Source organism: Vicugna pacos, unplaced genomic scaffold (assembly GCF_048564905.1).
Source record: "Vicugna pacos unplaced genomic scaffold, VicPac4 scaffold_19, whole genome shotgun sequence".
Lineage (NCBI taxonomy): Eukaryota > Metazoa > Chordata > Mammalia > Artiodactyla > Camelidae > Vicugna > Vicugna pacos.
This window is the reverse complement of record NW_027328740.1, coordinates 64,187,423-64,214,063: the sequence shown is the minus strand read 5'-3', so window position 1 is coordinate 64,214,063 and position 26,641 is coordinate 64,187,423. Positions and strand designations below refer to the sequence as shown.

Here is a 26,641-nt window from a genome sequence, read left to right as displayed (position 1 = left end):
AAATTTTCCAGAGGTTTGAAATCTATCAATATCAAAATAAAATGTATTATGCATTAAAAACTTAAAACGCTTCCTCACAGGAGGGCTTTAATTATTAAATGCAGAAACGCATATGGAAAACGCTCTTGGAAAAACAATTTGCACGTCCACACACAGTCACTGCTGTCACTGCCACTCAGAGGGTGGTGCCAGCGCTGATGAGAGCTGCCTCCACTCGCTCCCCTGCAGAAAGGAGTGAAGGCCTGAGCTCTGCCATGCAGGGTGAGCGTGAACCTGAGTCATACACAGCCACGTTCCAGACTCTGCGTTACCCAACTTTCTTATACAAACTGCAACATGTAATGTAAACACGCTAGAGGGATGTATCTTACAACACAGGGAATACAGACAATGTTTTACAGTAACTATAAATGGAGCATCTATTGTACACCTGAAACTAATATCATATTTTAAATCAGCTATATCTCTATAAAAAATTAAAAAATATTTTTAAAATGTTATCACTTTAATATTCAAATCGGTTTTTAAGTAAATACTAAACAGCTTAGAATATATAAAAGCATTTAATTGTGCTGTTTGTTTGCATATTTACATTCAGCCTCTTGCTAAAAGAGAATTTAAACAATTTTTTTAAACACAGCTTAACAACCATAACAACAAAAAGGCAAAACGGAGAGTGAAGAGAAAATGGAGATTCAATACTTAAATGAAACCAGGGGGAGATAAACTCATAAAAATGGATTCCATGAAGTCAGGGCAAGTGTTAAAGGCCGACTACAAATTCAGCTGTAAGATTCTTGGCAGCTAAAGCAAAAAGAATATGATGAAGGGGCGGGTGGTAGAGCATGTGCTTAGCGTGCACGGGGTCCTGGGTTCAAGCCCCAGGGCCTCCACTAACAGATAAATACATCTAATTACCTTCCCACCAAAAGAACCCCAAAGAAAAGAAAAAGAGAAATATCTTTCCCAAAAAACCCTGATATTAAATTTGGGTTAAATACTTAAAAACAGATAAAAAGAAAAATAAAAAAGATAAGTGACACTGTGAAGGAAAACCCCAGCTGGGCTAACAAGCTAAGTCACAAATCTAAGTGTGATAATGTCGGTTTACTGATCTAAGTTTTGCTGAGCTACTTGGTAAACCTGAAGTTTAGTGTCAGTTTAGTGGGCTAATAAGCTAACACGTAAATCCAAGGACAACAATTGTCAGTAACGGGATCTGTTCCAAATTGATAAGCTTCAGTGTACTGATTCCTTGCTTTTTGTTGTTTGAGCCTTATTGGCTAATAGCCCCATACTTGTAATTAACCCTATAAAACCTCATGTGCACGTCTTGGAGGTGCTCAGAGCTTTGGAAAAGAAGCCCCTCTGAGCGTGTCAGCATAATAAATCTCAGTACTACAACCCTGTGAGTTATACTTGTTTCTTGGCTTGCCTGTTGTTTCTATAACAACACAAGCGATAATGCCCGTGAGATAAATCTGCGGAGGTTGCTGTCAGGTCCCCATGTCTCACGTAGGAAAATCTGAAACATTTTTCTCACCATTCAGGGTCATCATAAGCCCACCTCACACCTCCCGCAGTTAAATGCAAGAGCACAGGTAGGGCCAGACCTTTGCTGTCTCTGTGTCATCACAGTGAGACACGATGGAAGGGGGAAGAGCACAGCCATTCAAGGAAGGCCACAGCAATTAACATCAAAATGTTAAAGGATTCAACCCCCAATAGGCCTTGAGGCTCAGGATGAAGAGATTTAACTTCTAGCAGATCTTGAGCTTCAGTAAACATCCATTGTATTAGTAACTTGGTCAATAACATGCCCCAGGCAACATGGCAGTCCCAATGATAGCCACAAAAGGTCAAAGGGTGGGAAATGGCCAACTCCCTGGGAATCCCAGCGCCTTACCCTAAGGCTGGTCCTTCTACTTATTAGCATATGAAACCACCAAGCCCAAGAAAACAAGCAACACAGTGCCACCTCGCGGTCACCACTCTCTCTCCCTCTTTGGGGAAGGCCCTCAATCTGTGGAGTGTGTACCTACTTCTAATATGAGCATCAAACCCCCACACCTCGTGACGTTTCTCTTGCATTTCAATGTATCTCTCTGAATAAATCTACCTTTACTCAACACTGGCTTGCTCTTGAATTCTTTACTGCATGAAGTTAAGGAACAAAATCTGGTGGGGCACATCCCAGGGGCTCAATGAAAGCCTGGGACACAGCCCTTCTCATGCCCAACGTTTTTTATTCTTGTATCAACAGGACTGGGCTGTGAAGGGAGGTCTGAGGCCACAGCTAAGGGACAGAAGCAGCCTCCAGGGCTCCAATTGGTGGGCAGTCTCTCCCCCAGCATGGGTCTTGGGGTCTGCCCGGTTCTCTGTGTTTCTCTGTTGTGCTGACTCCCCAGACATACAGCGTACTCCTAGGCTTGTCCCCACAAAACCCTTCTCTCCAAAATACAAGCACATCATGTCACAATCCTCTTGTTCAACAAGGAAATGTTCAGCCCACTTTTTTTCCTCCCCAATAAAGTACCCAACTGTCCTCGCTCCCATCACACCACTATTTTTTGTGAGAACTCTGCACTCGCCACACCCCATCCTGAACACAGGTGCCTTACTGGCTGTGATTGAGATGTTTCTTTCTCACACAGCCTGCGTCCTTTCACTTTCCCCTTGTTACCTTAAAAAAGCATTTCCTGAGTCACTCACCCCTCTGATTCTGAACTAACAAAGTGCTGAGGTTGCAGTCACTATATGCATACATCCCAGTTTTGGCTAGGTTTCCATCACAAGATCTTCATTAAGGAGCTGCATCAAGAAGTTTAAAGAGGCTATTCTTACATCTGAGTGGAGGAGCCTGCAAAAAGTTGAATGGCTTTGAAGAGAGAGTTAACTAGGGACAAAGAAGTTGCAGGTCCTAGTCAAAAGTGTCATGAGGCAAAATGTTCTCCCAAGGCTCAGTGTGGCTTATGAACACGGAGTCGGCGGGGAGGAGGTGACAGGCAGTGAGTAGGGTGAGTGATACGGGTTACGCTCCCCCAGCTGGGGAAGAAAAGGTTTTTTCCAGTTTTCCAAACAATTTCTTACTACCTTTTTCTATTATTGTCACATACTATTTCCAACGAATTAAGCATATCAATGTCAGTCATTTGGGCCACTTGGGAGAAGCTACACGATGCCATTCACAGGGCTGGGACATGACAGCCACACCAGTCTAGATTGAAAGAACAGTCGGGGTATTTGCAAGGTAATCACGGGCATGCAGCAAACTCCCCAGCTTCAATGACCTCATCTCAATGCTGGGGCCAAGAAAACTACCAAGCAAAGTGCGTGATGATTATGGCCAACATCTGTTTACTAGGTAAGTGCCCGTGAAAGCTGCCGCTTAATGGGGAATGAGTACGATCAACGAGGCCCTGTCTACCTGGCCACACGCGCCCTGCCTTCCTGCCTTGGTGCAGCAGCAGAAATTGTTTAGCTGAGATGAACACCCCCAGAGCAGCCTCGACGGGAAAGCTCCCAGCTCTGCACGGCGAGACGTGTTCCTTTCCTTCTCAGAGCTGATCACAATTTGCTGTCGTCTGTTTTTATGTTTATCCCTTTTGTAACTGTCTCTCCTTCGGAGTTTTTGCTCAAGCAGCACAGGGCCAGATGTGTCTTGCGGCCTGCCGGATATTCTGGGCAGGGAAACAGCCGACTCCATATCTGGCTCTGGTGCTGAACAGAGAGGGCAGAAGGCCCAGGGGGCCATGCTGAACCGAGGCCTCTGCACCCAAAATTATGGTCTGATTTTGGGCAAATTATACAGTCTTTTTACCATGAGATTCCTCATCTGTCCATGAAAATAACTGTCCATGGCACATAGAATTACAAGGATTATAGGAAATCACCAAATTCATAACCTAGCCAAGGGGCTACAAGTGCATCCTCAACAGACAAATGCTGCCTTTACGGCTCTGACACATGCTAAGCGGGGCGGCCCCACACAGTGAACACTGCTAAGTGCCAGTGGGTTAAGTGCTTCATGTGTGCTATAATACTCTTTAGATCTTACAACAATCCCAGGGTGAAACGAATGTTATGGCCATTTCACAGATTCACCAACAGGTTAAGAGATTTTGAATTCTATTTCAAGGCCCTATGGTGAAGAAATGGCAATTTAAACCGGAATCTGGGCCCAGGCCTTGGCTCCATCTCTCTCCAATCCACCTGACCACTTGCCTTTGAATTCCACCTCTCCAATACACAAGTTTCAGCCGGCCAGCCCTTACATGCAATTTGTGCAGTTTGTCAATGTTGGTTAATTACCATAAACTGTTCTCAGAAACCACTACAGTAAAGAAAGGTGGACTTAAGGAATTCTGCATTGCGTTCTCCTGCAATGTGCAGGATCCCTTTCCTACACCTCCAAATCCAAGTGTATGCTTCCTCCCTGTTTATGTTTGCACACGGCTTATTAAAGCAGAAGGTACCTGCAGTAATTCCATCTCGGTTGCTTTCCAAGGTTGCAGATTATCCATAATCAGTCTGTGAACGAAAATACTACAATGTGAATGAGAATACTGCAACCATGACAGTAAACAAAGAATACTGAAACCAAGTCATTAAAGGCTGCCGCCACCCCCCAGCTAGGACAGGCCTGCAGCCCAGCTGCTACAGCAACTCACAATGGTGTCGTCTGAGCAGACTCAGAATAAGAAAGGACAGGCTACTGGCCCGAGATAGCTAGGTGCTTGTCTAAAAAATGAATTCAGTGAGTCCAAATATTTGCTTCCTCTCACACATACAAAAGTACTAAATTCTTGAACTTGAGATACCTGGCTTTCTTTAGATAACAAGCAATCTTTTATTGTTCCAACAACCTGGTCTTTGTTGTAAAGCTCCTATATATCCTAGCTCTGCCTCAACCTCTTGGGAGCAGTCCCTCAGAGAGTTCTGACAGGCTGTCATCCCGGCTCGAGTCCTCCCGCCAAATGAAACATAACTCTTAACTTTTAGGCTGCGCATGTATTTCAGTCAACAGTTTTGGACACCATGAAGCACCACAGCAGATTTCTCTCCACCTGAACTCTCCAAGTAACCGGAGCCTTGGTACCAGCAGTGGCCCTTTGTGCCCATCCACCTCCTCGGGGAGTCCAGATGAATTTGGGTGAGTCTCTCTTGGTTCTCGGATCTCACATATTGGTTGATGATCCTAAGTTTATCTGGCGGTGTATCCAGGTACGTGGCCATCCAGTTGAAAGAACCTGAGGTGAATTACCCACCCAGTGGAGACATATTGGGTGGGGCCTGGTTGAAAGATAACAGGAAATATCCACCTTGAGGATATGTCCAAAGTGGGGCTGGTGGAAACATATGAAGAAAATACTCACCCAGTGGAGACATCCTGAGTGAGTCCAAGTTGAAAGACACTGGGTTCAGGACTGAGTGGTTAGGTAAGAGTCTGGTCTAATATTTTCCTCAATTTGGTTACCTACATTGAATTTTTCAGGATAAAAGTAAAACTCTTATGAGGAAACTTTCAACTCCAAAATTCGGACCATCCTCCTGGCTGGTAACAGCTTTCTCGGGTGACAGAGAATCTTCCAGGAGTGGTAGACACAAAGACTTCATGACACAGAGTTGTCCCTGTGGGAAATCTTACTAGCAAATTTATTCTGAGAACCCGACCTTACAATGGGGAATAGAACTTTCAAAAAAAAAAATAAAGAACAGAAAAGAAAAGAAAAAGAAATGACAGATTGCCAGTCTCCAACTATTACCCCAGCCAGGTTTATGTACATACAAAATTTACAACATTAATTGGGAATAAGAAAAAAAAAAAACTCACTCTGAAAATAACTAACCAGGCCTGATAAAAACATTTTTTGGCATTCTGAACTTATAAAAACAAAATCCCCTTTAGGGGTAACTTGGATTTCTCTTCCTGTGTCCTTGAAATGTAAATGTTTTATCTTTCTCTGGGTGTTTTAAGTGTGTGTATGTATGTATATGTATGTTTAGTTTATTTTTTAAAGGAAACCTTGGACTCCACCATACAAAAGTTTCAAGTATTGTGTACATATGGTGGCCACGCAAATAAATTGGGATTCTAAGCAATTCTTTGATAGTACCAATTTTCAGATATTTTGCCATCTTAAACTTTGTTGCATCAGCCTGGACCACAAAGGCTTTTAGCTTTTGGAGAGTAAACCTTTGAATTTTATTTAGGCAACACCCCGACTCTCATGTGGAAGGGCCTCTTCATCTTATTGGTTTAAAATCACTATATATATATTATATTTGTATATAAATTGACGGCCATATGATGGATTTTTTAATTTGGAAAACTTTTTAATTGGTGAAAGTTTAAAGAGATCTCATTATAAAGAGTTGTTTTATGGTTTCTATTAAAATCAAGTTTAAATGTAGAAAAATATATCTAATGGTTAACCTAAGAACTTAGTTAAAAAAATAAAACTGGTTTGAAAAGCTACGTTTGTGTTTTTCCTTTCTAATAAATGTTTCTAGATATGCTAATAAAAACTTAGAATTATTAATGTTAATTAGGTTGAATAACTGGAAAAATGATTGTAAAAATGTCGAAAAAAAAATTAAGTGGCTTATCCCAAAAGGATAAATATTTTTATATGGTTATTTTGAATCAAATACATAAAATGGACATTTTTGGATTTACATACAGGGTTTTGATACTACACAACGTAAAGTTAAAAAAAAAAGGGCCAAAGAGTTCACCTACTCCCCCCCAAGACTAAAGTTCAAACAAGCCCATTTTACTTACCACAGTTTGAAATATATGTATATATAGACTGAAATACTTGATCAATAATTGGGATAACAGACCAATTAATGAAATTAAAAACTGAGAAGTGCCTAAGCTCTTTGGCTGAAACTTGGGCATCCTAGAGACTTCTATAAAATTATATACAATGCACACACACACAAAAAAAGGTTTCTGGCACTCCTTCTAGAAATAAGAATTATTGATTAAACTTAATAAATATAAAAATTAAAGGTATAAGATTTAATAAAATTGAGATAAAAGTTTGTGAAATTGGTATATTTAAATGGTCTTTATACAAAACTTTTGCTTATGTTGTGGGATACATATGTTTAAGAGGAAAAACACTTCCCCTTCTTGGTATTATAAGGCTAGGCACATATCTGTCCCTCTGAAAATATTAATTGAACAAATTAAAATAAACCAATATAGTTACATAAGCCGTCCAATATAATGTAAAACTAAAAACTAATTTGAGTGTCTAATAAAAAAATACAGGTTTACCCTGGGTTTAACTTATAACACAAGGAAAAGAGATCTTACTAAATGCCTTATGCAAGTTTTGGAAGACATATTTAAGTAAGCCTTAATGTTTTAAAACATGGAATTCTTTGTTTACAGCTCTTCTCACTGATACAAAAATGCCATTTAAGGAGATAAAATACGGCCTGGGTGAGAGAGCAGTTCTCTGGGGACCTGGAAGACAGTGTCTTTGTCTTGCACATCAGAAATATAAATACAACAAACAGTGACCTAGGACTGAGTCTAATTAGTTCAACGAAATAAACCTTAAGGCCAAGAAATTTTTGGCATATTAGAACTCAGAAATCTGAAGGGTCCTTCAGCCTTTGTGAAGAAATTTTAACTGTCTGTTTCATAAATAGTAAGCCTTAGGGATTTGAGCAAGCAAATTCAGCTTACTCCAACTATTATTATACCTATCTTATAAGTAAGTTTTAAAGTGAAGCTATGAGATCTCTAGCTTTTTTCTGATTATAAGCCTGTGTACACATTATAGAAGTGAGATATTTCTACTGCTAAAGAAAAAAATTCAAAGTCATAGAGCTCTGCTTAATTGACGTAAAAATATAAGAGCTTAAACATTAAGTATTTTTAAAATAACAACTGAACAAATTGACTTTCAGCGTCATGTGAAATGGAAAATATTCAATATTAAGAAAATATTTGATATTGTTTAGTTTAAGTATGTTCTAATTAATATAGACATCTTTAAAGTCATCAATATTATGTATAATACCTTTACTGTACCTAGGTTTAATGAAAGTCAAATAAGATCCTGTTATATCTGTTGCAGATTTGTCAAAAAAAAAAAAAGTAATGTGCTGTGGTAACATTTTAAGTAAATTAAATGCAAATGAGATGAGAGCTTTGGGTAAATATTTAAAATATATTTTTAAAATGTATGTTTAAGATAATCTCTAAGTGTTTGGTATCTTTAAATTCTAGTGGTGTGCTAAATTAAGTTAAATGACAAGATTTTATTAAATAGCTATGCCATTTTCAGATAAAATAACATTGAAATACGAATTACTTAACATTTGACTTCCTCTTACAGTGAAACTAAAGGTATATAGAAATATTAATAAATGGTTGGTGCCACACTGAAATAGTCTCTATTAGTAAGGGAATGATCTCAGTATCCTAGGAAAGTAATATAAATGCGTAAAGGAAGATGTAAGAATGGAATAATACTTTGTTAATGAAAAATAGTGACTTTCTCCTGAAGCTGGTTACCTCTGAATGGAAGACAAAATAAGGGACACACTAATATAAGTATAGAAAGCTGTGGAAGGCTTGTGGAAAAGGAACCCTGAGGGAAGAGTTTTGTACATGGTCAGAATTGGCTAAGTTTAGAAACAAATTGGGCAACGTAAATGAATCTTAGAAGTTAGCTGGAACAAGATTAGATTTGGTTTTCTCTCTGTTAAGAGGAAAAAATTTTCTTAAAATATTAATCCACCTTCAGTAACAGATTGTAAAACTTCTTATACCACTTAGCTGATCTGTTCTGCCTTTACATTTGACATATTTTCTTGTTAATGAATTAGTACTACTTTACAGTGATCTATATGTTTATCTGATCAAGTGTTCTGAAATCTTTCACAAAGCTCCCCAAATATAAAATTCTAATTAATTAAATAAAAATTAATTTAATTAATTAAAATTCTTTTAATCTCCAGTTAAGTTTGGGATGCTACAGAAGGCCCCTGAAACATCCCAAAGAGAGATTTTTAACTATAAAGTTTCATTTGGCATTTTAAATAACATGGAATTGTCAAATGAATCATAAAACTTCTAAGGTTATATTGAATGAGAAATATTATTAATATAGGTATTGTAGAAATTACATGGACTCCCTAAAATTCTGGCATATCTGAAATGTTACCAGTGATAATTATGGGTATAGTGAACAGGTTTCTTTATTGATTATAGTGTAACGGTGTTTAACCATGCTTTTAAATTTTTGTCATTTATAGACAGTTAATTGTTTTCTTCTGATGGTTTTGCAAAATGCTTTCTCTTCAAGGAGATTTACTGATTTCTAATAAATTTCAAACTACAGCACTGAACTAAACTGGGTAAGACATTTTAAAGTTCTAATGAAAACTCTCATTAAAAGAATTAGTTACATGGGACTGATTAACCTGCTGAATATGGTTATAATTTTTGATATTGTTTGAAATACTACTGGCTTTTAACCTGTTTCCCAGACGTAAAGAATCTCTTCTCCTTAAGCTAGTTATGGTTCACAGCAATTTGATAAATTATACCTATGTAATCACACTTGGAACACTTATCTTTTCTCTCTATCTGATCCCTCAAGAGACTAAAAACACTTAGGTCCCCAGTGGCTCTATCAAACAAATTAGGGAGATCATCTCCTAACAGATATAGGAGTATAAAGATATTTTAAGGATTTTAAAGAGAAAAGAATTTACCTAAATCTGTAAGGCAGAAACCCATGAAAAGCCTTGACGTGGCTTTCTTGGCCTTAGCAAACCTTAACATTCTACCCTGAGACTCCGTATTAAAACTTCCAACACAGCCAATTTAAAAAAGCCTATATGATCAAATAATCAGACTTAAGTTGTAAAAAATTAATCTTGATTTGGCTATATTTGAGAAAACTGAGGGTAACTTAAGAGAGAAAATAAATTATATTTTAGTGGATATTAAATTCTAGTTTTGTTAATTGAGGTCCATATTTACTAAGATACTTCCCAGATCATTCCTTGCTGTTATGTCACATTACTGTACGGTTTAATTGAATTATGAAAAAGATACTCTAGGTTTGTTTCTGAAGCTCAGAAATCTATCCTTGGGTAAAGTTCCAATGCCCCATGACCTGCAGCCAGGGGTTATACATACTGCAACAGGCATGACTTAAAGAACTGTCTCCAACCTGAATGGAAGGACCCTTTTTCAGGTACTCTTTACCAGACCATACACACCAAAGCTGAAGGAAACGGAGTCTCTGATTCATTTCCCATCTGAAACATCCCCTGCACTGCACTGGCCTATCGAGTGCTGCTCCCCTGAAAACAATGCCCAAATGGAGAAAAAGCTACCAGACCAGGATGAGAAGAAGATGACATCTGAGCTAGACAGCTGACCCAAGACACCGGACCAGGACTCTATACCAATTACTTTGATAATTTCTCCAACCTTTGATTATGAACTACTCCACTTGTTAAGTTTATGATAAATTACCTATGTCTAGTACTTCTGTGTTACCTTGGTGGGTTTCCCTACTCCAAGGCTCTAACTAGATAGCCCTCAGAAACGTTATTCTAAAAAGAATTTATAGTTCTGTATAGGCCACTGTTGATCTTACAAGGTGGGAGATTTCAACTGGCCAATTAATACCTGCTCTGACCCTGACCATAAATATGAACTTTCTCATAGGATCAAACTCAGAAACACAAGCAAAATTTTAACCCAAAAATACAACTTCTCGACTATTAAATTCTTACTCGTGACTTTATTAACGTTATTAGCTGTATTACTTATATCCTGTCTATTTTATAAAATTGTTGTCTGTTACAATTCCCAATGTGTAACTAGTCCCACAAGATTGATGATGGCTAAACATCTTGAAGAAACAGATAAAATTTATAACCCTGAATAAAATAAATATAATAGAGTGATTCTAGGTATGGGAATGAGCAAAGATGGGTAAACACTTTCTGTATCATAATAGACTAGTAAGACAGGTGATCCAGAGAACTTTTAGTATCAACAGGGCCTGACAAAAAAAACTAACACCTTGAATGGCAACTCAGAAGATTCTTCACCTGAACTAGGAATGAGCCATCCTAGCACCGTGGGACAAAATTGGTCATGAAATGTCTCTCAAAATATTGGTCGAATTTAGGACCAAGTGGGAGCACTGTGAATGAAAATACTACAATGTGCATGAAAATACTGCAACCATGACAGTAAACAAAGAATGCTGAATCCGAGTCATCAGCGGCTGCTGCCAACCCCCAGCGAGTACATGCCTACAGCCCGGCCTCTCAGCCACTCACAGTGGTGCCCTCTGAGCAGACTCAGAGTAAGAAAGGACAGGATACTGGCCCTAGATAGCCAGGGGATTGCCAAAGGAATGAATTCAATGACCCAAATGTTTGCTTCCCACCATACATAGAAAAGCAGTAAATACTTGAACTTGATATTTGGTTTTCTTTAGATAACAAGCAATGTTTTATTGTTCCAATTACCTGGTCTTTGTTGTAAGCTTCTATATATCCTAGCTCCTCCCCTACCTCTTGGGAGCAGTCCCTCAGAGTGATCTGAGAGGCTGTCATCCCGGCTCGAGTCCTCCAGCCAAATAAAACAAAGCCCTTAACATATAGGCTGAACGTTTATTTCAATGACGTTCCAGAATAGACACAACTCATCAATTCTGTAATGGAACACACTGAATCAGGAACCAAAGCGTGTTTTAGTCCGGAAAATCTCCGGGTTCCTATTTCTTCCTGTCATTATACAATCCCTCTAGAACTCATTAATTTGCTGTCTGCTCCTCTGGCAACAAAACTCGTAGAAGAATCAACTCAGCAGAGCGCCCTGCTGGGGAGAACACCCCGCAGAAGCACTGCAGGCTGCCTGCCCTCCTGCACGCTCTGCTGACCCTTGGTGTCCCCCGTGGAGACCAGGCCAACAGAGCTGTTCCTAACAGCTACAAATTCGCACTCGTTAAATAAATCATTTTATTTTATATGATATTTTACGTATATACCCATCTCTGAAAACAGCTTTGCAGAAGCTCAAATCTTCAACATCAATCCCCAAAGGCAAATCCGGTCCCCAAAGGGAAACAAGACTTAAGACGACGCTAAGGCCTCCAAAGTCCTCTCAAGGACCGTCAACCAAACTGCCTGCAGGTCTGCAGCTGTAGGCTGTTACATGTCTGCTTTTAAAGCAACCCCTTCCTGCCCTCGGGTATTACAGTGTCCCTCTACGCCCTCCTGTCTCAGAGTAAAAGCAGCCATTGCAGAACCTTGCAGGGAAGCACTGACAGGAGTCGACAAAGAGGATCAGAGCTAAGCTAATACTTCTGATGACACGACCTTGTCACTGTGTCACTTTACAGATGAAGATATATATAGAGAGAGGTGGGGTGATATTGCTTAAAGTCACACAGCTAATAAGTGGCAAAGTCTATAACTCTGCTCTTCCCTTCGGCGTGACGCCCCAGCTAGGACGCCCACAGGGTTGTCTCATGCCTGCCTGAACAATCCTCTCCTGTCACTCATAACCCACCACAGGGTCTGACCCTAGCCTGCCTTTTCAGCATCTATTCCCTCCAGTCTCTCAGGAACAAGGCCGTTTGGGCCACTGTATGACTTCCGGCTCCCGGAAACATCAGTGCTCATGCTGGTCTTGCCTGTGCATCCGGCCCGCTGCTCAGAGGCTCTTCCTCCCCTGCAGGAGTACATTTCCACTCTCCGCAGGGACACCTCCTCAGGGGAGCCCTCTTCTCGCTCTCAGCACGGCAGGGCCACATCCCGAGCTGCCCCATTAGGACAGTGTGCGCCCAGGTCTGTTAATCAGACCAGCAGCATCAGAGCCAGGGATTATGCCCGGGCTACCCTGCAAAACTACTGCCCGCCACACAGTCCCCAGCCAGCAGGTCACCTGGAAGTCACAGCAAGTGCCCCACCCAATCCAGAAGCCTCTTCATTTGCCAGCATCGCTGATGACTGGTTTCCAAACTTTGGTCAGTTTCACACAAAACAGCACCTTCAACTGTGAAGCAGAGGGTTTCGCTTCTGCTCCCCATCCTTACTGGTAATGTCAAGGAAAACAAAGAGGCCTTTTCTCAACACTTTTATAATGACACCCTCCCACCCACAATATTCATATGCTCAAGAGCTTTGGATCCACATGATTTTCTTTCCCTTATGATAAGCGGCTCAAAACACTGCGGGATTCCTTCTATTTAGAGGGTATTTGTACTCAGTTTATCGGCTTTAAACTGTTTTTGTCTCTCTTCAATATCCCTAGCAGTTGCCACCTCTTACTCCCTTCAGCAGCCTCCCTCCCAACATCTACTCTAGGAAATCAGCTGTGATGAGGGGCCCTGGGGCAGTCACAGACGATGCAACTAAGGCAAAGAGAGGGTCCATAATTTGCCCGAGAAGATCAGCTTCAACCCCCAACAATGTGTGTCACGTCCCTGTGTTTAACTCTTATGCTAAGCAAGATAACTTTTTGTAGATTATGGTTATAAACAGATGAGGTATAAAAATACATACAAGGACACACATCTACTCTAAGATGCTCACTAACTCCACTATTTTGTTTCTACTTATTTCTATTAAAAAATATTAAGAACCTCTGCAGTCAGTATAGCAAAATGTTACTGGGCTTTAAATCCAGAATATAGAGGTGTTAAATGTGTCATTACTCATACTTATTTGTATGTTCACAATACAAAATTATTTGAAAGTCCCTCTCACCTCCCCCTACTCACTACTGGCTCTCACCTGAGCTCCCAGACCACACATCTAACAACCTTTCACTTTACCCACAGCTGAACTCATCAGATTTCCGCAGAACTCCCTCTGCAGCTTTCCCTCCTCAGAGCACAGAAGGACCATCATTTACCTCATTAATCCACCCAGAAACCTGGGCCTTACTCCATCCTACATTCACAGACAGCCTTCATCCTTTCCTTTTTACCATCTAAACATGCCTTCAATATGTTCGCTTTTAAACACTGACCGTCCCACCGCTCAAGTGGAAGCCACCAACACTGCCCACCTGGACACATGAGTCTCCTTCGTGGCCCCACAGCCACTCTCCCCTACTTGAGACAAATGGGACTTTGTCACTCCCGCGCTCTTTGGACTCTTTTCAGACCCACTCTTCTTAGAAGAAACTCCAAGTTCTTCACCAGGTGAAAGTCTTTGCCATGAAATTGTCACCTCAGGGAGGGCAGGACCCGCCCTCTCCCCTCGGCCCCGCCCTCTCCCCTCGGCCCCGCCCTCTGGCAGAGCATCAGCTTGGGAGGACCTGCTGAGCTACACCAGCCTGTATTCTAAACCTGGTCTGAGTTCTTAGCAAACTGCTTCAATTATCCATACAATTCCAAGGTAAATTAGAAAGATTTTAGATGTTGAGCTAGACTATTGATTTTGGGATTTTGCACTAGCAACCTGCAAGGACATGTTCTAAAGATTCTGTCTTCTTAAAACCACACCCAGGTTAAAGGAGTATTTGTGGAATGTCTTCGGAGGAAAAGGGACTGTACTTTTACAGGCTTTATGTTTTATAACATGAACAACCCGGAAAGGGTCACAAATGGAACCGCCTCACAAGTGACAGAAGACAGGTGAGAGGCACAAAGCAACAGGTTGCAAAGATGGTAAGAGCAAACATGATTCTCCAACCCCCCCAAAAATTTTTGAAACAACCAAAAATTCTGAATTTTAAAAGTAAAAGAGTATCATATAGAGAAATGAAATAAATAATGCTCTTCATCAGGGTTTCAAGATCTCACTCCAGAGTTTTTAGCAGGCCATACTGAATCCTAGCACAGAAAAATCAAATGGACTTGTAGTGAGAAAGTTCCAGGAAAACTGCAGTAATTCCTCCACTTGTGTAAGGACATACACTCACCTGCTGAAGGTGAATGTAAACCGCATTCTGGATAAATTCGAAAGCTTCCAGGCTCCGCTTCTGGATGCCAAGGACATGGACAGCTTGGAAGCATGCTTCTAACTCAGTCATCGGCATTTTTACACTGCAGGGGAAACGGAGGAACCCAGTCAAGAGCAGAGATGTTCCTGTCGTGTCTCACAGGCCGTGCCTCGGGGATTCAGTGCCCTGCAGCAGCCCGGCCCCAGGCAAGGACCAGCAGCGTTTTCCACCCAAGCAGGAGGGGCACTGTGCTTGAGAAAGCCCATCTCCGATGGGGGCAAGAGGGGCTGGTGGGGTTCAGTGAACCTATAAATGCCCACAGAAATATGCCTGCATTCATTCAAGTGATGCAAACAACTGTAGCAGGCTATTTAACAAAATTTCAATTGTCAGTGGAAATTTTGCCATTCCTTTCCGCTTGTCCCCTGCACTCTGAGACAGGCTTAGGCTCTCTTACACCTGCAGCTCTGTGCAATTGTTGTGAAGTCATTTTACTTTACAGATACCACGGTTCTGCCCAGGGTGATATCCAGCCCAGAGAGGTGGCCCAGGCCAATTTAAAGCTATGTGGCTTGCGTGCGGGGGCAATTACAGGAGCTGGTTCTGGAGCCAGGCCCCTCCCCACCTCTGCTCCCCTCTCTCCCGAGGCCCCGCTGCCAAGCACTCAGGCTCCGTGATCTTATGTCCTACCCTTCTACTCTACTCCAAACCCTTTTCCTTTTGTTTTTTTCCCTAATTATTCCCAGCTGGAGTGATTTTTCAATCTCAATATCTGAAAAAAATTCCTGCAGCCGAAAAAGAGGTCTCCAGAGGTCAATGCCCATATGCTGGTTCCTGAAGAGAGCCCCTGGCTACGGGGACCCTCACCAACACTCACGGGGCATCAGAGATGTTGCAGGGTCGGCCACCCCCTACAAGAGTTTGCTGTCACCCCAATGCCTGCACAGCATCACTGCTCACAAAATATAGTTGGTACACTTATCGGTTATTAAGAAGCAAAAATACAAAATTGCTCGTATTTCTTACTAATATTATCTATGAAGCTGGAAACGGAATTGTAATAAAATGTACAGTTTTTACCCTATGTTAAATCTGTTCCTTTGAGTTTAAACCTGTGCCCTGTTTCCTAGGCTCAGACTTGGTAGCTCTGCACCATTTGAAAAAGAAAGTTGCCTTTAGCCTGAAATCTGCAGGAAAGCCTATTCTCCTGGCCCTGATCTTTAAAAATGTTAGCTCATCTGCACTTCTGTAGAGATGGCAAGTTGCATAATAGAGAATAGCCTTTGTTTTTTTGGAGGTTTTACAGGGGTACCATGATTTGATCCACATGGACAGCTGCAAGAACAGCGGATTCAAAGGACAAACAATTCATAAAGCAAGAAGTATGCAACAACCAACCACAACCCCGCCCCTTTTTAGTATAAAAGGAGACTGAATTCTTACTTGGGGAAGATAGTTCTCCAGGACATCAGTCTGCCGTCTTCTGGGTCTGCCAGCATTGCAAGTGAAGTCACTATTCCTTGCTCCAACACCTCATCTCCCGGTTTATTGGCCTGTCATGTGGCGAGCAGAACGAGTTTGGACTCAGTAACAAAATGACTGCATTGGAGGTAGTATGTCTCCAATGTTTCCTCATTTCCAATATGTAACATGCACATCATTTATGATCTAGTGCAAATAATTCATCAAAGACAACCACAAAAAGAAACTATACTCACCTAGCTATCAACACTGAAGTCACAACCTGTCAATTTTATATGATGTTGAACAACACAATGGAAAAACCTAACATAGGGAGTTGATTCCACGGAAATAAAATTATTTCTACTCCTTCAATACTTTTTCTTTTCTTTTCTATTTTATTTTGTTTTGCTTATTGAAAGGAAAATAAAAGTCAAGTCATTTTATTTCACGTATTTTTGTTATAGCTACATTCTTTAAATACTACAAAGAGATTTAAACTGCAAAAAATTGTTCATATATTAGTATAAAGATATATACACAATCAATGGGGATTAGGAAAGGAATGGACATTTACTAAAAATCCACTGCAATCTTGTCTTTTACAAGCATATCCTGGAATATAAGCTGTATGATCCAGGGGGCTCCACCCCCATTCTCACTGTTGAGTCCCTTAGCAATCAACTACTAAGGCACCAGCATAGAACCATGTGATCAGTATTTTAGGAATAAATTAGGGAATTAGCACATTCAATTCTAAAACAAAAACCCTAAAATAAATACTGAACTTATTTACAGATAAAGAAAATTGGAACCAAAAAAGTAGTTATTTCCCCAAGGTCACAAAGCTAATAACTGGTAAAGACAAGATTTGAACTCATCTGCCTGATTCTAAAAACTAAGGTGGAAATCCCATTTGACTGGGGAGGGTCCAGCAGCAGAGCCTATCACCCTATCTTTGTTCAGATCTAGCCTTAGACAGCCTGAGACAGCACCCCATTCCTATGGAACTCGAGGGCAAATGATAACAATAAGGATTTTATATCCAGTAGTTTGTTAGGTCTCATTTATATAAAGTGTCAGCAGGTCAGCAGAAAAACTCTGGAAACTATGAGTGGGTCCAGAGCTTTCTGCTGATTAGTAACTCAGTCTCTCAGGACATAGTGACCTTCCCATGAGAGGCCTCATGGACATAAACTAAAGGCAGCTGAGCAATGAAAACTAACAAGAACCTGGAACTCAAGCAAGAAGGTTCCCTGCCATCCCCCACCCAGTTGCCTCTTCACCCGCGTGGACACGATGGCAGGAGACCCAGATTCTTGTCTAAGTTACATCATCATGGATTCTCATCCATAATAATGTATGACTCTATGCCGCCTTATGTCCATTAAAACTCAAATATGATAACACCAATATCTCAGCAGAATATCTATGTCTCCACTTCCTGTCTTCTAATAGGAGAATATTTTTATGGACAAAAAGCAGAAATCCAATTTAAAAAACCATGCACGAAGCCAGGTGAAATTCTGCTTAAGAGACTGCTCTCACGCTGAGTAAATGAAAACTCAGAAAAAGTGGCCCTTCTCCCTCAGCAAATGGGAGGTAGCCTGATGTGTGTGTGTGTGTGTGTGTGTGCACGTGTGTGTGTGTGTAAATCAAATACAATGAATTCTGGGATGTGTACAGTTTTTTTTAAGTCACTGTCATTTCATGGGAATGAGCCACCATTTAAATAATTTGAATCTAGTGTTCTGAGAGAGTCTCAGGCTCTTGGTGGAGGAGGTGAAAGGGGAGAGTGAAGGAGGAAAGAGGTACATGAAGCAAAGAACTAAGAATACTGCCAGGGAAAGGCAAGACGTTAGTTTTGTTCTTCCTTGCACCACATACAAATTAGGGACTCGCTTTCTGCTGATGACTTATCGAGCACTGATTTGCAGGAGAAGAGGGGACAGCTCATTGCTCACTGAGCTTGTGACTGTACGTGGCATCTTATAGACACAAATCATTTACCCTGATCAAACACTCTAGCAGCAGGCTATAATTCTTCTGTTTTGAGAGACAACAAAGCAGGAGTTCAAACAGGATGCATAACTTGACAAAAGTCAGAGGTCCAGTAAACTAAAGAGGATTAATTCAAACTCAGATCTGAATGCAGAGTCTGATCTTCCCACTCCCAGGACTGGAAAATCCTTAACACAGGCTCCCCAGCTCCCCTGCATTGTTCCTGGCACCAAGCATTTGCCATGGCAATGGTCACCATTTCTCACAGACACAGCGCTCTGTGCAGCAAATGACCTTGATCAGACCTTGATCATCTACCTGCCACGCCCACCAGGCTTCACCATACAGGCAGGAAAGCTGGCTTTCAAGTGCATACAAAGCCATTCCTTGTCTAACCTGGGCTCTTCTGTGGTTTCTCCAGCCTAAAGGCAGCCATGAAACTGCTCACAGTTTGTACATGAGCCACACTACCTCTCTCCATCTGTCTCCCCACCTATACTACTTAGCTATAAACATTTTGAGAATCTTCGACACAAATTTTTAAAAACAAAAAAGAAAGGATTCTGGAACAACTACTTAATACTTACAATTTTAAATGACAAAATACAAAGTGAGTATTTACAAACCGAATCTTCCTTTCTAAATTTCAGTTTTAAGCGTTTAAAAATATAATAGCAAAAAATTTTCACTTACAAAATTGACAAAAACATAAACAATAATCTGGAATAAGTTAAAAAATAATGCCCATGTTCTAAATGGAGAAACATCAGGGCTGTACTGAGGGGTAAAGTAAGAGGTGAGAATGTAGAGACATCAACAAATTGCATGGAGGAAAGCAGTTTTGTAAAGATGTAAGTTCTCATCAGAATAATTCAAAACTTACTGAAAACTCCCATGACAACTCCAATCTGATTTTTTTTAACTTGAACAAAATATTTTGGAATTCTTCAGGAATAATAAAATCATAATACTAGACAAGAAAATTTGGGATGGAAGAAAAGAATGAAAAAAATTCAGACTGCCAATTATTAAATAAATTTTTACAATATGTAAGTTATGGTGCTGGAGTAAGAAAGGCAGATTGACAGAAGGGAACCATGAGCTCAAAAAGAGACTCTAGTGTACACAAGTATTTTGTAAAGGTGGGATTTCAAATCAAAGAGAAAAGTATGACTTCAGTAATTGTCCTGAGACAATCAGACAATCACCTAGAAAGAATAAATACTATTCCTCTCATAAGGACCACAAGATAATTTACAGACAGTGATGTAAATATAAAAAAGTACTAATAACAGCAAATACAACACTTTGCTCTTATTAACTCAACTTACCCTTACATTAACTAGTACTATTATCATCTCCATCTTAGAGATTAAAAAAAACCTACAGAGGAGATTTATTCCAGTATAAGAAATTATTTTTAAGAATAATTTCAAAGATAAAACACATAAGGAATACATTTATTATCATAAGAATATTTTGAGACACTACCAAAATAAAAATCCTCCTAAAGAAAATGAAAGGAAAGAAATGACAAGAAAAAGCTCTGTGATACATGTTGTTGAAGACAAGAAGTTAATGTTCATAACATACAAAGAGCTGTCACAAACCAACAAGAAGCTCCCCCACTTAAATGTGTGCAAAGGATAAAAGGAATCATTCATTTTAAAAAAGTCAAATGGCTAATGAGTGAAAAATGCTCAATACCTCACTGGTCATCAAATGCAAACTAAAACAATGAAAAAGCACTTTTGCTCATCATATTGGCAAATATTTTTAAAAGATATTCTATCTAGTGTCCATCTGTGGGAGAAGAAACCATGAGCGACATTTTCAGAGGACGACATGTCAATGGATATGTAAACTCTGAAAAAGTACGTACACAATGACTCAACACCACTTCTAGGAATCGTTTCCTTTAGGAAAAAACAAATTTAGTCCAAAAAGATGTACCCATCAGGGCATTTACACAGCACTGTTTACAATGGTGGGAAGAAAAACTGAAGTGAAATCATATCCAGCAATAGAGAATTGGTTACATAAGTAATTGTGCATCTTTTCATTCCCCTATGGAAGGAATTTCTAGAGTTACTTGAATGGAGTCTGTGATGAATGTAAATGTCACATCCAGGGACTAAATTTCCAGAAGCCTTAACTAAGGGAATACTCATAAAAGATCACAGGAATGTCTGTGCAAGAAGGATGCCAGTCAAATATCCTTTCTGACAGTGGAAAATGGAGAAAATTTAACTGTCCACCATCAAGACAATGATGCGGTAAATCACGACGAGCTGCGAGCAATGAGGGAGCCAGCGTTTCGCCGTGGTCCAGGGCCTTGTCCACAGCATTCTCTCATCAAAGGTGTGCGTGGGAAAGAGACCACACCCGCAAATCAGGAGACCCCTCCACTCTATCTGAAAGGACCGGGTGAGTCTGGAGTGGGAGGACGTCTATGATATACACCTGAGTGATTAAAGCGAGCTGCAGAAAAACATATAGTATGGTCTCATTTTTAAATAAAGCATATATACACACACGTATACATGGAATTCTCATATGTGTGTATATATGTATGTCATAGGCATAAAGGTCATGAAATATATATATCAAATTTTCAACAGTTTTTACTCTTCGGAAATAAGGGGAAGGGAGGTAGGGCCTTCCTGTACCACCACAGTTCTCTTTTCAGTATTTCAGTTAAGTATACTTGGAATTTAAAAGTTTATTTAAGTCCGAAGTAAAATTGACAATGCCTCCACAAGACAGAATGCTATACTGGTCATCAAAAATCATGCCAGAGGAGATAGAATATTGTAGAAAAACATATAAAAAGCCAAATGGAAAATGGAGGTGTCCACACAGTAAACAGTCACAGAGTGCTCTCTGGTTTTTTATGACAGAGGTGATCCACACTGATGAAAATATACGTTAACGTCTTAATTATTATCTTTGAATAGCGGGACAAGGATAGCCTCTTTTGCCCCCCTTTTCAGAGTTATTATTTTAAATGCACATTCTTTTTCATCTGAAAAAAGCATTTTTGGGTGTGTAGTACTATGCATTGGAGAATAATACAAGAATACTTAGAGAAACAAGTAACTAGGAGACAAAGCAGCAGCATCACACAATGTAGGACGGGCGATCCTGATTAACACCACGCAGTTACATAAGGACCCACAAAGTGAGAGCACCTGCTGTAACAGGGCGTGGCCCCCTTCTATTTGTCAGCAGTGTCTTCACGGCTGAGGCAGTTCTGAGCATGGCCAGTGTCAGTGCTGGTGTCTTGATTGATGCTACTGGGGGTGAGGGCACCTGCAAGCCGAGAGGAAGAACAGAAATCATCCTCTGCCTTTTCTGTCTTGTTTCTTTGTTACTTTAAAAGAGAGCCATATATAAGATAAACCGTGTATCTCCCCAAATGAAATTTCAGTAATGAAACCGTTTTTAAAGACTTCACAGCTTATATTCTGCCTATAACTGTCTTTTCAACAAAGATCATATTTATTAAATGTTAATTAACTCAGTTAATTAACTCCCTGTTGAAACATTCTAGTAAAGAACATGAAATGCAGTATGTAAAAGAACCACACCTGCAGTGACTAGCTCAGCTGTCTTGACGGCAGTGCAGTCAGCCCCCACCATCCCGTGGCCCTGAGCTCCTGATGCTGGTAAGAGATTACGCTGCCGCCTCAGATGGAGAGAAACGGTGAAAGCATTTCTTGAACCCTACAGCACTGACAAAACATAACTGACAAATCCCAGGCCCCTTTGAGGCTCTCATTTTCTGTTTCTGGCCAACCCCCATCAATGAGCAGAACCACCCAATCCCCGAGCCATGGGACTCACGTGGGAAGCAGTTTTGGAGAAATTTCCAGGTATAGAATGTAACCAACTATACATAGAACTCTGAAAAAGAAAAGATGCCATACTCTGATTTTGGAAGACACTCAAAATATTCTCCTAAGCCTTAGTAGCTGGAAAGGCTGGGCTTCTCCTAAGTCACTTATTTATTTCACAGCCAGTAAGCATCTCCCTCAAATCCTGCTTCCCTGTGTCTGCTGGGAGCTTGAAGCACACTGCTGCTGTCGATCTTATAAGTCACATGGCAGAGACATGTGTCTCACGCCTGCAATCCTCACACAGGCTCGCCTCCTAGCCTCACTGTCTGAACTGGGCCCCATTTTCTCACCTGTTTATTTGGTATCTGTTCTTCTGTAAGCTACCTGAAATGCGTTTTGGAACATGTCAGAAGAAGCAGTGGGTTGAGAAATGGACAGATTGAGAGGTGAGAGATGGGCAGACAGAGAGAGAGACTCCAAGAAAAGGGGAACAAATAAAATTTCCTATGCAAAACCCTCTTCTAATCAGGGAAGGAAACCACCACGGAAAAGTGTGAAGAGGCAGGTAGCTTAGGACTGTTTCCTGGATTCCATGAAAAGTAATACCAAGAGATGAGAGGGTAGAACTTTAAATAGTAAAAGAAAAAAAGCACGCATGCTTGAAAAATATATCTACAATATGTACTTTCTAAAGAATAGACTGAAATCAGCAGGGCCCAATAACACTACACTTGGGTATTTACAGAAGTGAGAATCCCATCTCCAAACCACAAGGCATCCCTTCAGAGCACTGACAGTCTACATGGGGCGGTCATAAAGCCATCACCGCAAAAGCTATGCTACCCTGCACTTACGAGGAATGAGCAGCTGTGCTCAGGCTGCCCATGCGCATCATTTACACCCCACAGCACCTCTACGGGGGGGACGCCTAGCGAGCCCCGTCTCTGCAGGACAGAAAACCAGTTCTGGAGAGGCTAAGCCGACTTACCAGTTCTCCATCTCACAGGACTGGTCTCTCCAGAGCAGGACACGAACTCGGACCCACGATTGTAACCATGGTACTACAGTGCTTTGTGTGCTGTTTGTGTGTATAATACATTTGTTTCTATCATGAAAGGTTATTTAATAAATGATCGGTTGTCTTGTCTATCTCATTAGCTCACAATCAATCTTTATACTGTTGAATTGTACTCTTTTCCCCTGAAGAAAGGAACGGAAACAGCGGGGGTCAGAAAGAGGTGGGGCTCCATTCTTTATCTGGGATCTCATCTCATCGAAGTGTCCAAACAGGGAAAAGGAGCAAATGTTCTCTTTATCTTTTAAAGAGAGGGCTCCAGTGATGGTGACTTATTCAATTACAAAATCAAGGCTGGGGAAAGGGCACATGCAGCAACTAGAGCAGTATCAGCTGTAGGAAGGTCAAAAGTGCTCACGGGAGGGCTCAGGGGGCAGCCTCATTTAATTTCAATCAATAAAACAATAACAAACTCTAAAAATACTGGCCTACAATGGATTAGCTCTTTCTTGACATCTAGCAAGTTTCCACAGCCCACATGTAACATTATCGGGAACCAGTGAAAGGAAGAGTCCACAGACAAGGAAAATCAATGCCACAGGCAGGCTGAAACCCAGGCTGGAGTTTAGGAAGAGAAAGGGCATAGTTAAGAACTGGGGAAAGGCTGGGGAAAAAAATCATCACAAGGACTCTCAAGCATCATCCAACAATCATATAATCATTCATTCAAGAGAGAGTTACTGAGGTCGTATTCTGTGCAAGATTGTACAGCGGGTGAAGCAAGAGCGCAGCGTCCATGGTGGCAGCAAGTTGCGGGGCTCAAATACACTTCTGATCCCGGTACCTTGCACACTTGTCCTCAATATAAAGGCAAAGATAATTAAAGTAAAATAATACTCTGTAAACTCAAAGCATTCTTGAAAAAAAAAGTTAAAGAAGACCTAAATACCAGGACAGACACTCCACACACATTCCCCTATCAAAAGAAAGTGCTCTTGGAATGGCAGTGCTCCCCAGAGCGATCCGTATATTCAACGTGGTCTCGATCACAATCCCAGCGGGCTCCTCTGCAGAAACTGACTATCTGCTGCTACAATTCATATGGGAATTCGAGGATCTCAGTAACCAATACGTACTTGAAAAAGAAAAATTTGAGAGGACTTATAATTCTCAATTTCAAACCTTACAACTGTATCTCCAGGTGAGATTAGAGGCCATTGTGAAGTTATTACTGTGTTAGTCCTTATTTACTAAATTCTCTACAATGAATATTACTGTTACAATAAGAAAAATAAAAAGTAAGTTATCCTTTAAAACATGCACACCGATTCATTCATTGGGAAAAAATTATTCTATCAATTAAGAGATAAATATCTATTGAAAAAGGACAACTTAAAAACAAGAGTGCATTTGCATTTTTCATAAATTGAAAACTGAAAAGCACAAAGACGTCAAGTTTCTAGGGAGACCAATGCAACATATTAATAGTTATTTTCAGAAATTCTAATTTAACAATAAAAACTCTGGAAAGGGAAAATCGTGACTGAGAGCCAACTGCAAACACATGGAGAGCAAAGGCCTAGAAATCACAGTTCCTTTAACTCTGCTCCTAACACAATAGGAGAGGAAATTCCTCACTGAGGGGACAGTGGAATCCCATGCATAAGACAGGATACACAGTACAAACTGCACTAGAATTGGGGGTGATTTCCATAGAAGAATTCTAAAGTTACAAAATTGCTGAAAAACTATTAAAACACTGACAGAAAGATTAAAACACACAGTCATATATATTATATAGAAACATATGTAGTCTGCTCCCATGTTGCATTTAAATACAAATATATTTGTTCATTTATGGGCACTTATGACTTTATCCCTGGTAGAATATTTCAACTAAAACAAATAATCAATATAACACTCCTTTTGTCAAATCTACTTGATAAGTTACTCTGCTATGTAAACATAATGTGTCTAAGATAGATCTAAAATTAGTGAAAAAGAGCTTTGTATGGCTTCTTGAACTATTCTCAAAATTCAAAGCTTAATTTTAAAACAGATCTGAACAGTAATTCTATATTACCTTTCCCGTTGTGAAATGAACAACACAGTCTGTTGTCAAAATTCTGTCCTTACAATGATTCACGAGCACCGTATCCTCACAAAACTGCTGGACAGCAAGGCACTATCCAGACACTGTGACCCAACAAATGAAACACAATGAAGACAGTGACCCTATTTTGGAGGGCTTATAGTCTGTGTCAACACCAGGGTTTTATTTGATTGGTTTGATTGGTTGGCAAAATAAAATCAATCAAGTACTTTCTTCTTTGAGCATTCTATAAGTCATGACTCTGCTGTTAGTGTCATGAGCAGGAAAGACTTAAGCATGACTTGATTAGATCAACTAGCAACAATCATCACTGGAGAGTGAGTAATAAAGAAGTTAACTGATAGCAATGCTTCTCCCTACATGAGACCTAAAATAAATCGACACTGATATCCGAAAAGAAAATGAGAATTTGAGGTCCCCAATAAGAAAAAAATCTAACAAGAAATCAAAAAAGTAAAGATTTTTTCATTAACGTTTCCTGGAAAGATTGGAGCATGGTGGTGTTGAGCTCAGATGCTAGGGAAAAACTTGAGGGTCTGAATTCCCACAGCACTGGGTAGCTTTGACACTAATATGTCAGTCAAATTCTCTGCATCTCAGTCTCCGATGCATAGACTGGGGACAACAACCGCACCCATCTCCTAGAACGGTCCTAAGAATTAAGTTATTTTATATATACAAGTTTTAATAAAATACATCAGATATTAAATATTACCCCAAAAGCACAAGGAAAAATGAAAACAGAGATAAATTGGAGTTCATTAAACTTTAAAACTTTGCTTCAAAAGACACCATCCAGAAAGTGAAAAAACAACACTCAGGAGAAAATTTTTTCAAATCATTTATCTGATAAGGAATTTGTGTATCAAAAAAAAAATTCCACAGCTCAACAATAAAAAGGCAACTCAATTAAAAAATGAAAAAAGAATCTGAAAAGATATTTTTCAAGGAAAATATACAAATGGCCAATAAGCACAATGAAACGGTGTTCAATAACATTAGCTCTAAAGGAAATCAAGTCAAAACAACTAGGAGAAACCGCTTCACATTCACTACAATAGGTTAAAATCAAAAAAAGTTTAACAAGCACTAATGAGGACACAGAGGAAGCAGAGCCCGCAGCCATTGCTGGTGAGGATGTAACACAGCGTGACCACTTTGGAAAACATCCTGGCACGTCCTCAGAGAGTTGAACATTTGGCTTCTGAATGATCCAGCAATTCTGCTTCCTGGGCACACAAGTAAGAGAACTGAAAACA

At 40.2% G+C, this 26,641-nt stretch overlaps 1 protein-coding gene across 8 annotated transcripts in view; it reads right to left on the bottom strand.

Annotated features, from left to right (window-relative positions):
• Window positions 1–26,641, bottom strand: part of LOC140693122 (uncharacterized) — a 141,399-nt gene that overhangs the window by 78,993 nt on the left and 35,765 nt on the right. For 2 of the 8 annotated variants that reach the window (XR_012068801.1, XR_012068797.1), the window contains one exon: window positions 26,500–26,632. The exons of 1 other annotated variant lie outside the window; for it this stretch is intronic. The gene's annotated coding sequence lies outside the window, so the exon portion shown is untranslated. Of the gene's footprint in view, window positions 1–21,629; window positions 21,728–22,261; window positions 22,322–25,358; window positions 25,466–26,499; window positions 26,633–26,641 lie in introns of those variants that run through there. 5 more of the 8 variants (XR_012068802.1, XR_012068796.1, XR_012068798.1 and 2 more) reach the window with 4 other exon arrangements.